The sequence below is a fragment of the Lactuca serriola genome, chromosome 7, assembly GCF_051521515.1.
Source record: "Lactuca serriola cultivar US96UC23 chromosome 7, Lser_US96UC23_V15, whole genome shotgun sequence".
In the NCBI taxonomy this organism is placed as follows: Eukaryota; Viridiplantae; Streptophyta; class Magnoliopsida; order Asterales; family Asteraceae; genus Lactuca; species Lactuca serriola.
Genome location: NC_136414.1, coordinates 200,423,096 through 200,435,918, shown reverse-complemented (window position 1 = coordinate 200,435,918; position 12,823 = coordinate 200,423,096).

Here is a 12,823-nt window from a genome sequence, read left to right as displayed (position 1 = left end):
TATGGACGGAAACGGGTTACGGCGATGGAGCAAACTTCGGGTTGTCACATTATCCCTCTGTTAGAGGGAATTTCGTCCCAAAATTCAAACTTTAGATACAATTCATGGATTCGGAAATAAATACGGATACTTCTACTTTGTCGGATTTTCACGCTCTCAAGTGAATTCGGGTCCTAGTGTGGCATTCCAGCGAACCTTCGCTATTGGGATACGGCTTTGTTTCGTACATTTTAAGTCTCTCGATTTATGATTCCGATTGGTTCTTCCATGGGGTTCAGACTTTCGTTGATTTCGGTCTCATCAAAGGGATTACTAGGGTTTCGTCGGATACGCACTTCTCAAGAACAGAGACGTGAGAGATAGAGTGAATGCTACTAAGTTCTGAAGGTAGTCGGAGTTCGTAGGTTACGAGATCGATCCTAACGAGGTTTCGAAAGGTCCTATGTACCTCTGGTTAAGTTTTATGTGCTTCCAAAGCGTATCATGCCTTATCGGGGTAAGGCCTTCAACAGGACACAAACTCCAACAAAAGGGTACACCTTTCTTGTGTCGAAGTGGTTTAGGGTTTAGATGATTCTAGGTGAATTCTGGATGAACCTGCGATAGTAGCCAGCGAGACCCAAGAATTGACGGATTTTTGTGGGTGTCTGCGGTGCCGACTAACTCTCTATCGACTGGATTTTGGACGGGTCCACATGTATGTCTTCCTCGCCTACCACATGACCAAGGAAAGTGGTTAGACTGAAGGGAATCACTACGATATTGTAGTGAACATATCGAGTTCGAAATGCTGTCTTCGAACATCATTCTCAAAAACTCGAAGCTGACGGTACCCTGACCTAAGGTCTATCTTCGAAAAGTAACTGGCTCCAAGAATTAGGTCGATGCGAAACTTGACTTGATGTTCGGGAGAAATTTCCAGGAGCTCTTTGGAAAGGACATCATGAAAATTGTAGACTTCGGGGATGCTCTCGGGGTCTTTAACTTCTTTTTTCTCGTTGATCACATAGGCTGGGAATTCATGGCACTCCTTTCGCAGAAGTATTTTGGGCTTTGATGCTCGAAACGATGTGAGGGATAAAAATAAGTTTATCGCTAATGCTCTCTTTCTCACCGTTAGCTATCTCGACGGTAAACGTTTCGGTTACTAGTTGAGGACTATGTTTATGAAGATGTTCGAATGAATAGCTAACAGATTATTTTTCAGCACTAGAATCGAAAAGGATTACAGGCATAAGATTTATCGAGGAGGAATATACCTGTGGCAACGGTGGGGTCGGTGGCTGCCTCATTTTGTCCAATAGCTAGGACTCTCCCGGTGTTGCCAGTTGTTGCTGCCTTGGGGCAGTTTCGCTTATAATGCCCGACTTCACCGCAACCGTAGCAGGCCTGACTGATACCTGCTCCAGAAGCTTGAGTGGTTGGTGTTCTGCAGCTTCGCGCAAGGTAACCCTCTTGGCCACAGTTTTTGCAGAACTTGTCATGACATGGACCAGGGATACGGTGGTGGTAACTGCACCTGTTGCACCACGGAAGAATACCAGCATATCCGGTGATAGGTGCTTGGGCTGAGGAACCGACAACAGAAACAGCAGCAGGGGTAGTGGCAGCGTGGAATGCCACTATTTGCTGTTTCTTCGAGGACTCCTGAGAAGGATGACTCTTCTTCTTCTTCTTCCAAAACTTTCTTTTCTCACCACTTCTCTCTGTCGGCTCAGGAGTGGTGGCTACTTCCTCTAGGTCATCACTATGGTCGATTAGGGTTTGCACTAGGCATTTGGCGCTGTCGTAGGTATCCGACTTTGCAGCTAAAACATTCCCATTGGTTGGCTGGGTCAACCCCCAGATGAACCTCTCAATCTTCTTACTCTCCGGGGTAACCATTCCCAGACAGAGTAATGCCAAGTCATCGAATCTGGAAGTGTAAGCGGCGATATCGGAACCCTTCATCTTCAGGTTCCAGAGTTCATGCTCTAGCTTCTTCATTTCGCCCCGAGGGCAGTATTCCGCGAACAGGAGTTCCTTCATGACTTCCCAACCCATAGCATTAGCTACAGGTAGAGTAAGAGATTTGACTCGGCCGTTCCACCAAGTCAGGGCTTTATCGGTGAACGTGCAGGCGGCGAATTTCACCTTGTCGGATTCTGAACAGGCACACATCTTGAAGATAGATTCGATTTTCTCTAACCACCGAGTTAGGGCAATGACACCTCCTGTGCCATCGAAGAATGTGGGTTTCGCGTTCATAAAGTCCTTATAGGAACACTCCTTTCGGTGTCCCTGGCTACCTTCCTGGTTTTGGGGCTGGGGACCACCTCCTGACACCGGGGTTCATTTGAGACATGGCGGCTGCCACTGCGGTAGTAACAGCTGCCTGGAACATTACGGGATCAAACTGGGGAGGAGGTGGTGGCGGAGGGTTGTTGTTCTTTGAGCTGGGTCTCTTTCTTGGAGGCATCTTGATCTAAAATAGCCAGGAAAGAGAGGATCATAATCCCTCTGAATTGAATCAAGAGATATGGAACAGGGGATATCTCATTAAGACAGATATAGAATTCTATTAAGCGATAAAGCAAGAAAGAGTTATCAAAGCAGCTAAACTATCGCTAAAGGAATGATTAAGTAGAAATGCTGGAATGAGGATTTCTATAACGGATTTGGCTCGAGAAATACTCCCATAGTATTTCATGATTCACTGTGATGACGGCTCGTTGTTTGGGTGTTGGGTAAGTTTTAGGCATGCTGCACACCACAGTCACTCCCAAGCACATGTTGGCCGTGTCTCGAATGAATATAGTTGATCAGGCTATATTAACCCTAGACACGACTACATAACTGCCCAGGTTTAACTGCAACGTTCAACACCCATTTACTTATGTTTTGTTCTAATTATAATTACGGAATCTGGCGGTTAGGTATACTTGTATACTTTTGAAAATACTTATATTTTATAGTATACTTTTAGTTCAGAGCACTTAGGCCCTTTAGTGTTTATAGTCTTATACCATGTAAGGTTTGGTATACTAGTTCACTATAAACAAGGGCTCTGATACCAATCTATCACACCCCGAAACCGAAGGCGGAAACGTTCCGGGGCGGAGGACCTCATGAAGTATCGCAACCAATGTACATAGTAAGCATAGTAAACACAAAACTTTACATTACATAGATTTATTTACATTGTCTTAAAGTAAAGTGTTACAAGTGTTATACATATATATCATACGAACAAAAGCAAAGACGAGTCTTCTATACGCTCCTTCTTCTCCAAAAGATCGCGGTGTACCTGTCTAATATGGACCTGAGAATATAAGCAGTTTGAAAATCAGCATAAAGCTAGTGAGTTCATAAGCGGTTTATTTTTGTAAAAGAACAGTTCTCCTTTGGTTTTCTGAAAAAACTCGTTATCCAAGAAAATCCCATATTTTCTTATAAGTAAAGTTTAGTTATTCGTTTATCCTACAGTTTGATTAGGAACAGTTCGTTATCCCAGGAAAAACCCTTATTTTCCTATATGTGAGTTAGTTATTCGTTTATTCTACAGTTTGCTTAGGAACATTTCGTTAACCCAGGAAAAACCCTTATTTTCCTAAAATTTGTGGTTAGTTCTTGCTTCGGAATGCTATGCCCTAATATCTATCATACTTGTAGTATTAGTTAAGTATTCTGTTATCCTAGTTATCCTACACGCGAATGTCGAATATCTACTATACTTAGCCGTATTTCCGAATATTTGGATACACTCAGAAACGTACATTAACTGTATATTCGATGTTCTGGTGACTTCCAAAAGCGTACTTTAGTCGTATTTCCGAAGCTCTGTCGAAATCCAAAGGCGTATGCTTTCGAAACACTGTCGATATCCAAAGGCGTACTTTCGATTTATTTCCGAAACTCTGGTGACACTCAAGGCATACACTAGCATGTATTTCCGAAGTCTTAGTACCAACCAAAGGCGCACTTTCGTTTTCCTTCTATTACTTTCGTATTCGTTCTATTACTTTCGTATTCGTTCTGTTACCTTCGTATTCGTTCTGTTACTTTTGAGGGCGTATCTTATTAGTATTAATCCTAATTCATGATTAGTATGAATCTTTCATAAGATTATAAAATGAAACATAGGCTATAACATTTTATAAAAAATCTACAATTCGTCTGAAAGCTAACTCTGCAATTCGAGCTATTGGTTAATACGGTTTTCGGTATTAAAAGCATACAGAATATAAACATTTGAACTGAAATAATAAGTTTGAGTACAAGATTTCCTTGTACTTTTGCTGGTACTCCCCCTGAAAACATTTGAAAAACACGTAAAAATAGTAGTGGTATGAACTCACCAGTCGCGGAATGTGTCGGTTTGAATGCTAAATGTCAGTCCGGGGCTTGAACGCATGCGAGGTTCCTATGTAATATGAAAAGATACACATTTGTATCTAATTAGGCTTTGAACCACTAATTAGTTGATGATATACACTTCTAGTCGCGAAAACACTTCATTACAAGTGTTTGGAGTGACCCGGGTGGCATCTATGGATGTGTAAAGCTTGGAATTGGAGTTTGCTCTTCAAGAGTAAACTCATAAGAGATTTTACGGCCCTAATGACCAACTCCCCATGATTTTACGGCCGTAAACTCATGGTGGGGTGTTCTAGGGTGCTAAATGGTCTTACAACTCTTATGGGTTAATGCTAGGCTTGGTTTTAAGGCATTGGAAGGAAATTTGGACATCCTAAGGAGCATTTGAGGAGTTTACGGCAGTAAACTAGGATTTTACGGCCGTAAACTCTTATGTGCCCATTCAAAGTGTGCTTTGGTGGTCCTAGGTCAAACCCAAGTGTTTCTAGCTCAGTATACAAGTCATGGGGTGAAATTTGGGCATCATTTGACTAAGTTATAGGAGTTTACGGCCCAGGAACCCATCCTTGGGGGGTTTATGGATGTGAACTCCTAAGGTAGGGGTTTTTAGCAAGTTTAAGGCCCCTAACTTGATTGTGGTTGCTTCTAGACTTTATTCCAAGGCTTAGGAGGTGTTTAAGGGGCCTCTTAACACCTTAAGATGAGTTTACTGCCCAAGAAAGGGTGTTTACGGTCCAAGCATGTGCTTGGGCCGTAAACTCATGTTTACCCCCTAAATGTTGAGTTTAAGGTGTTCCTAGTCCATTCAAGTAAGTCCTTAAGTCATATCTAAGCTCTAAAGGTGGTTTGGAAGGGTTTTAAGGCTTAAAAACCCATTTTATGTGTGTTTACGGCCTAGGACTGTTCTAGGGCCGTAAACACATGAACATGGTCCTATTTCATGGATTAAGCACGAATTTGAAAGCCAAAGAAGTTATACTATGAGCTAGGATAGTTACCTTGACGATTTGGAGCTTGAATTTGATGATTTTTGGACCTAGAACTTGGATTGAGGAGAGAGAGTAGAGAGAGAGTGGAAAATGATTCAAATGAGGCTCATTCCACTTTATATATGGTTAAAGCTTGGGCCACGGTGGAATTCTACCTGATACTGATGTTAAACGGGGCTTTTGGTCGCACCCGATTAAGTTGTCGTAACCCGATATGGTCGAAACTAAAAGTGTTCTAATTACTGGATTGGGGTGTTTTCTTGAGTTTCTAACGTATTTGGACACCCGTTAAGTCATAATAGAAGTCTCAACAATAATGACTTAATTTAAAAACTTAAACGGAAAAAATTCGAAAAAGACGAATTTTATGGACGGAAACGGGTTATGGCGATGGAGCAAAATTCGGGTTGTCACAGTTTGCTTTAAGAAAAAATTATTATCATTGCCACCTCAAAGTAAATAATCTCTTTTAAAACAAAATCAATTCGACAACCACATTAACACCATTAAGTGCTTAATGTTAAACCATATAACAATTTAGTAACAAATTAGTGGTACCTATTAACATTATAGCAACAGTTCATTACATTAGGAGGTGAGAAGAATATGTAATGGTGAAGAAGCAAATAATTGCTCTTCTTTCCTCTATAAAAATCTGAAAAAAATACAATAAGGATTAGGTTAGAGCTATTATGTTAAAGATAGGTTGAGAGAGATAAAGGGTGAGAAAGAAAGAGGCATCATATGGTTGGGACTGTGAGAGAAATAGAGGGTGAATGATCGATGTAATGTGAATGGTGTTGGTGCGATCGTGTAGGTTAATGCTAGGGTTTTTGAAGGGCGACTTGAAATAGTCTGATGGTGGTCACGATATTGGTGTAAAGAGGAAGAAACAAAAAAATTTAAGAAAGAAGAAGATTTCATTTTTACCTAAGCGAAATAATGGTTTTCTTTGTGAAATTAAGGACCTCTAATCGCCGATGATGCTAAGTATTAGAGAAGAATATTATAAGTTGTCTTGCAATAAAGATGTGATGGCGCCTCCAATTACACGAACGGGAAATTAGTGATTAGAAGATCAATATTTGAAAGATCTCTAACTTTATGATGTGAACCAGAGGGGCAAAGTGAGATCGATTGTCGGCTTGGAAGAAGGATACACTCGATCGTTGTTCAAGAAATGGTCGATGAGGGGTTTTATTTTCTTTTATATGATATCTTTGAAATTAATAAAAGAAGCATATCAATTTAAGAATCAAGACATACGGACATTTAGGTAATGTTTTACAACAAAGCCCGTGAGCTACAAACATCTCTTTTGTTGTAGTCCAAAAAATGTAATTATTATTAAATTCTTTGTTAAATTGGATTTTCATTTTTATTAAATGAAAGAAATCTTTATCCTAATTCATTAATACTCCATCCGTCCCAAAATTATAGTCCATATTTCATTTTTGGTTTCTCCTAAAATAATAGTCAACTTCTAAAAATAAATAACATTTTTACCATAATACCCCTAATTATTACTTAACCAACTAAGCATTTAATGAAACATTAAATGCAAAGTAAGACAAAACTGTCATTTTATTATATAAAATTAGTGGTAATTAATGTTTTTCTTAATCTGTGTGTTTTTTTGTCTGTGAACAATAATATTGAGACGGAAGGAGTATTTAGTTGTAAAAACTTTTACCATTGAATGAAATTTTGGCATATAAACCCATATTGACATTATATCTCACGGTCCTTATAATTTAAGTTTATGGTTTTAAACACTTCATTATATTTAAGTCCTAAATTTAACAAAATATAAAGACACTACACACTGACTATTTTTTTATTTTATTTTATTGTATATCATAACACATGTTTTCTCTGAAAATAAAATTCAAATTAAGTCGTATTATTTTTTTCGCACCCGTCGTTTGGCACGGGTAAACGATATATATATATATATATATATATATATATATATATATATATATATATATATATATATATTCATCCTTAATTATTTAGCCATTTTATCTGTACAAAAAACTTAACGAAGAGAAAAATACACCATCTAAATCTGTGTGAGCTATGATTTTATAATTAAGTCTATTTTTGACATATGAGTTTATAACTATTTATATGTGTAAGGATATTTATTGGGGTGTTGTTCGTAGTGGGTGTAGAGTACTATGCCGGATTTTAATTGTATTATTGTTTAATATATGTGTAGGGGTGTGCCCCAATAGGGTGGTACTATTCATTGTTTGTCCTTGTAGCTCGGCATTGTGGTTTGCACTATTCACTATGTATAGACTTATTGTGTTATTTAGCCTTGTCTTTTTAAATTTTAATCAATTGTATTCGGTTCACAAGTTATTGCATGTTGATGTGGCGTTTTGTTTTTCTTTATGTTTGTTCTTTGTATTGTTATCTATGCATTCTTCTTTCAAACATTGTTTGTTTTTTTTTTTCAGGCTTTTTTTTCTATTGTTGCTTTTGATGTGATCAAGTTCTATTCTTTTGGGGTTTAGCCTTTTGATTCTTTAAGTTTTGGGTTACATATTTTTGGTTCTATTATTTGTCACTTGTTATACTAAAAGCATCTACAATAATATAGTTTTTTCTTGATATAGGTAACAAATCATCAATCCAAAAACTTAAAACATAACTACAATGAAGAGCAGATTTCCGTCGACATATTTATAGGACCCATCAAAATTATATATATATATATATATATATATATATATATATATATATATATATATATATATATATATATATATATATATATATATATATATATATATATATATATATATATCATTTTATTGATTTTTTAATAGGTCGTTTATTTAACAGTTGGTTGAAGATATATGACTCACCATGACAATTGAAAAGGTTCAATACAATAGTTTGTAAATTTACATGTTTTCTTGAAAAAGCGTGAAAAATTCAAACAATATGTAATGAAGTTTTAATGTTTTTCATAATTTTTTTAAAATAAAATTATTTAAAAAAAAAAAAAAGTTTTATTATGGATGCTTTGATTGTTACTCTCCTTAGTCTGGATGCTTTGATTGTTACTCTCCTGCAAAGGGTGCAAAGGGTAATGAAACAGCATAAAAAATAAAATAAATTAATACAGATATGATCAAAATAAAATAAATTTCAAAATAAAAAAACATAATTACATTTTTGTAACTTTTGAAATTAACCGCTATAATTTAGTTTTTACTATTAAAGTCACTCAAGTTTGATAATATTTAACAGTCAACCATCTTGATCTGCTAAACATTTTCACAGTTTAGTCTAATTTTATTATATAAAATAAATTAGTTGTGACCGTATATTATACAAATTAATTAAAACATAAAATAGTTATCAATAGAAAGGTCTAAACATTAAATATTTTTTAAAATAAGGTGATTGGGGTTTTGGATGGAGAGAAGACGATCCCCTCCTCTATAGAAGAATGGTCCTTTTATACATATTGTTCTCTGCACATGATTCAAATGGTGACTTTTGTCATGTCTAGGCCGACAGGACGTGGATGAGTTCCATTTGAGGATCGTGCACCACTAGTGGTCATCTGCTATTGGTGCAAAATTAACTGATGCCCTGAGCGCTACTCTTGTCGCTATGGGAAACGACCAACTGTGTTTGTCTTATTATGGATCGACGATTGTCGTCAGGAATTAGACATGGGTGCGAGCGCACCAAGCATGAGGGTGTAACATCCAAGATTAATAAGGTACTAATTATATTATTATTAGCTTAATGAATGGAATTGGTTTGGGCTTGGACCATTGGATCTTTACGATTAGGCTGAGAATTGTCGTATGCGGGGCGTACTATGCCAAGTACGCTCAGCATACTCAAGAGATCGGAACGCAGAAGCCATGCGCATACGCCCAGCATACGCATGCAGATTCTAAAACCCTAAATTTTAGGGTTTGATCCCTATATAAAGGACCTTATGTCTTTAGTCCAGCCTCCCTCTCACCCTTAGACAGCAACCACGAAAACCCTAACCCATATTTGTGTGTTCTTGTGATTTGGTAGACACTTGAGAGCATTTTAGTGTTGTCTTGGTGTTGTGGAAGAGAAAGAAGTTTGAAGAAAGAGCAAGGGTTCAAAGGGAGCTTATAGATCCAGGAGATTAGCACCATTTCTGACCCATTTAAGGTATCAAGCTTCAAACTTGATCATTGCATGCCTAGATTCAGTTTTGGGGTGTTTTATGTCACTTTTGGACTCCATAGTTGAGGTTGCTTGAATCTTGATAGTTTCAGACCATAAGATTTTTCCTTTTGAGCTCTTAGAAGCAGTTGGAGTCATAAATATCGGACCTTGATGGTTAAGCCACAACCATGCAAGTGTTTGATGGTCACAAAGTTTGGTTAAGGACCAAAATCATGTTTTGACCCGCAAGAATGCATGCAAGCACATAAAGTTTGTGACTTTATGGCCTAGGATGTCTTAAGGGACCTAGATCTACATTCTGGATGTGATTACTTAATGGATTAAGTCACAAATGGAGCCCCAAGGAAGCTATCCAGTACGTTGGACGTACACCCTGGTAAGCTATGCGTACTGGGTCAACTTCCCACCTTTGGTCATGGCCAACATACATTGGACGTACGGGCCAGGTACGCCATGTATACGCATGCAAACTGGCGAACTTGGGCTTTTGGGCCTTAGAAGTTTGGGCCTAGATAGTTGGGCCCCATGGCCCATTGTGGAGTAGAGTTTCTAGGCCTAGAACTGAGATTTAAAGTATTGGGCCTTTTGGGCCATATTGGGCCACTCAAAATTATTTATTTTGGGCTAAGGATTTATTGGGCTTGTGATAAGGCCCATTTGAGGAGTTGGGCCTAATTAGAAAATTGAGCCATTAATGTGCCATTAGTGGGCTGGGAAATAAAAGATGAAATTGGGCCTTGGGTAAGGACCAAATTAGACCAAGGGGTTAAATGGTCTTTTTATCCTAAGAAGTATTATGGATTTTGACTAAGTGTTGTTATGATAATGATAGTCGGGGAGTCCTCGGAGCAACTATTAGAGATTCATTTCCGTAATATTTAACACTCAACTTTACGAGGTGAGTTACCTTCCAGTAGAAGTGGGTCGAAGGCACCAATGCCAGCTCACTAGTAAGAGTTATAGTAGAGATAATTGTCTTTGTGATAATTATCTAATATGCTGCTATCTATTATGTTTTATGTGATAGTGGTAGGAGGGGTAGGATAGGCCCCAGTACCGGTCAAAAGGACCGAAGGGGTAGGCCAGCACCCTGATAAGCTAGGCAGTATATGACTTATGTGTTTATGTACTAGGATTTTATATGGTAGAACTAGGGGTGAAATAGTCCTCGGTACCGGTCGAAAGGACCGAAGGAGTAGGCCAGCACCCTGATATGCTAGGCGAGGTACCGATCGAAAGGACCGAAGGGGTAGGCCATCACCCTGATATGCAAGGCAAGTTACCGGTTGAAACAAACCGAAGCGGTAGGCCAGCACCCTGATATGCTAGGCGCACAGTTACCGGTTGAAAACGACTGAAGGGGTAGTCTAGGACCTGGACATGTTAGACAGTATGTTTATTGTATGGTATGTGGTATGATGCGGGAACTCACCAAGCTTTGTTCTTACGGTTTTTAGTTTTTGCTTCAGGTCCTTCTTCTTGGAAGGGAAAGGAACCGGCACGGTAGCAGCGCATCACACCAGATTTTCCGAACTATGATGTTCTTGGGATATGTACTCTGACATTATTATATTATGACATGTTTTGAGACATATGACTTATGAGTTTTTATGATATGAGATCACTTCATGATGTTTTCAATAATCTGTTTTATGATTTATTAAATTTAAAAATGAAATTTTTGGTCTTGGATTTTGGGATGCTACAAGTTGGTATCAGAGCCTTGGTTTGTGGGATTCGGACACACATTCGAGGGTGTCTGAACTTAAATCGAGGGTTTGAAATTTTTACAAGAAAATAATGCTTTCTAAAAATTAAAATAAATACTTTTGAGAAAGAACAAGGTGTGTGATGCGTGCAATTGGCCGAGCTCAAGTAAGTTTTCCCCAAGATACCCATACATGTTATGTTATGTTATGTCATGTCATGTCATGTCATGTCATGTCATGTTATGTTATGATATGAACTAAGAATATGTGAACTACATGCCAGATTAGGGCTAAGGATCTAGGAAGGATGCCTTATATGCCTATTGTATGATTACGAGAACTGCATGCTAGATTAGGGCTAAGGATCCAGGAAGATGCCTGCTATATGTGCGTATTGAATTACATGCTAGAACTGATTAGTCATTGATATGATTGCCTGATTAGGATATGCATAGTTTGGTTACTCAAATCCCGAATGCTACTTGCTTTCTGCTTTTAGGAATTCTAGTTATCTTTAATTAACTAGTAAACAAGTACGCTAAGTTACATATTACGAGGACTAAATAATTTTAGAAGGTTAAGTCTAGCCCTATTTCACAGCTCTTGTCTGAGTCCAACCGTTGTAGGATAGGACCTCTCATTCGAAGAATTATCTAGTCATATTAATATGTAATGGTATTCACGAGCTAGTTAGGGAAAAGGTAGCAAGGACTTCTTATGCAGATGATGGCAGAGAGTGGGTTGGAGGTTACCCTAGGATAAGCCTAGGATGAGATTTTTGGAGCGAGCAGTAGTAGTGAAAGGATCTTGGTGAAGTCAAGGCAATCCTTGAGGAAAGTACGGATAGATGTGGAAGGTAGTATGGGCCCATACTACTAAAAGCAGAGGATCTGTACTCGAGTCAAGGACGGCTGAGAAGGAACCACGGCACTTGTAGAGTGTGTGAGACCTCTCGAGATTATGTATGACCCTGACAATTATGTGTTTTGTTTCAGAATGGTGGTGACACATCACGGAGCAGGAGGTTCAAGGTCTAGATCAGGATTAGGTTCAGGTTCAGGTTCGGGTTCCGAGCTAGTGATGATGGATTACGCGAGTTCACCGTGTCTGAGATTACGAGAGGAATCCTTGAGGCGACCCCGGTGATCTTTGGGTCAATCAAGGAAGGGATCATTAAGCTAATGGAGGATCGCCTCATGGCCTTCTAGAGTGACATGGAATCTAGCCAGTCAGGGACACGCACACTCTCCTTCAAGGACTTGAGGGTATGTGGTGCGCTAGACTTTTACGGGGTGAAGGTCCCCATTGTGGCCAGGAGATAGATTGCAGACATCGAGTATGCACAGTTGGCGAGCTTCTGCCCTAAGGGGTTGAAGGTCTGGTATGCTGCAGGATGTTTAAGAGACAGAGCAAGAGACTGGTGGGAGGCAATCAGTGATTCGTTGGGAGCCTCAGCCATTGAGGCTGTCACTTGGTTGGACTTTGTGACCATGTTTAGGGCTGAGTTTGCGCCAGCTGTGGAGATTAAGCAACTAGCCCGGGAGTTTCTTGATATGAGACAAACGATTG